Here is a 2,203-nt window from a genome sequence, read left to right as displayed (position 1 = left end):
GATTGGGTATTTTTACTGCTACATCTCAAGCAAGCTATTTATGAGAAGGAAATTTTGGCAATACTACATGCACTTAAAAAATGGTGACCTTACCGAATGGGAAGACTCTTCAAGGATGAGGATGTGGAAGCATTGTTTTGTGCTATTTCTATTATCCAACCAGATTGGATAAATGAAGCAAGGGATGAATGGAAGAAGGACGAATAAGCATCACCACTTATTCAAAATTTGCAAAAGATCCCAATTCAAACAATATTGCGAGAAGTTGAAGAGGAAGGAAAAATCATATTGGAACTTGGAGCAGTCACAAAAACAAGAACCTGACAGCTATGAAATCGATCAATTTCAGAGTATCTCATCAAGTGGAAGAGTTTACCCGCTGAAGATTCCACATGGGAGGACAAGAATTTTATACATAAGCATCAAGAACTACTCAAGCATTGAGGACAATGCTTTTTGAAGGAGAGGGGCATGTTAGGTCCCTATACTACTAGTGTAACCCCTTATTGTTATTAGTACAACCAACTTATTATATTGATGTACCCATGTAGTGCCCATATTGTTACTATTGTGCCCCTATAGAAGCCCACTTATTATTGTGCCCTTACATTATTATTGTTATGTCGGCTATGATTATGTTATGACCCCTTAGACTCCTATATATAGAAAGGAGGTCTTTTCATTTGTATCATCGAAGAATTGTTCATTTATGTAATGTAAAGGAGGTTGCCCCCTCAAAAAGGCTAAATTCTAAGGCGTTGATCTCTCTTTTCTATCTTTTCTTGAGTTGGTTTCATAACAGTGTCCCCACAGGCCATTGAGAGAGAGGCAGCAACTGCCTTCACCACTCTCAGCACCCTAGTCAAACAAAAAGGAAAAATAAGGAGGCAAACCCCCCAATATTTTAGAACAATAAAGAGCACAAGAATCAAACAAGGGAAGCCACAAATATCAACAAAAATTCTTATTGAGATTGAAGATTCCCCTACTCAAAGAGACAGAATGCCTTCCCTTAAGTCACCAATCACATATGTAAGGAGGTCTAATACTAAATCAACTTCCTCAAAGTGTAAGGAAATCCTATAGGATCCACAACAAAACCTACAGGAAGCAAACACAGTCCTACAAGATACTCTGCTGAAACTACAGGAAGCACAGAAATTGGAAAGAAAGGTGCGAGAGTAGAAAGAAACAAAAGAAGAAGACCTAGGGACAAAGGAACCAAGCCCCCAACCTAACCTAGACTCCTATTACCGGTTTATTGAAGGAGGCAGGGTGATACCTCAAAAATTTGCCATCCCATTGTTTTTCAAACTTGACAAGGAGAGGGTCAAAATCCACCGATGGATGCAATTTGCCAAGTCAAAAGGGGTGGAAGACATTGGGCACATGGAAGAGAAGCTCAAAGAAATGGGTAAAAATCTAAGTGGCTTAAGGGACAGAGAAGCAATAATGAGAGATCAACTTGAGAGGGAAAATGCATGGCTGAGGGGACAACTGCAGGAAAGGGAGAACAAAATAACATGTATGGCCAGCCTCTCCTTGGAGGCCATCCAGTGTAGGATGCTAGCTAAATCCTATACTCTTTACCTCAAAGAATAATGGCTGTAGTTTTAGAGTAAAACACTAACACAAATGGGCACCATGCCATTTCAGGACTACAGGTAGTTTTTTGATCTTTGTGATCAAAGTACATTAGAGGATAGGGCCAAAATGGCTGAGTTTTATTTGCACAACATGGCCCTCTTAGACATGAATGTTTGGGATCCTAATGTCAAGCTAGGAGATCTACAATTAATGGCTTTGGCATCATGGATGAACCATGAGGAGTCAAGGGCTACAGAGATGAAAAGAATGTTGGTTAGAGAGAAAAACGAGCCTCTTTTCATTAGAGCTGAAAAATAAAATCCCATGGCCCTAATCAACACCCATAATTTTCTTGCAAATGATCCTCAGCTGGCACCTAGATATCTTGTTGCCTAAGAGAAAGAAATTTCACATTTTGAGGATATGTTTAGGCTGCTAGGAAATGATAGTATACATGCATGCGTAAGAATATGGAACACACTGGCACATGGCTTTAAGATCAGAGAATATCACTCCCCTCAAAGGTTGAGAGAGGCACTCAACATGACACCTATGTATAAGCAATCAATGCAAAGGTTGAAGGTCAATTGGATAGGCCTAAAACTCAGTCCACCAC

This window comes from Pinus tabuliformis, chromosome 4_2 (genome assembly GCF_031772625.1).
Source record: "Pinus tabuliformis cultivar Carrire ecotype Pingquan chromosome 4_2, CPIR1, whole genome shotgun sequence".
NCBI lineage: Eukaryota > Viridiplantae > Streptophyta > Pinopsida > Pinales > Pinaceae > Pinus > Pinus tabuliformis.
Note: the sequence above shows the minus strand (reverse complement) of the source record.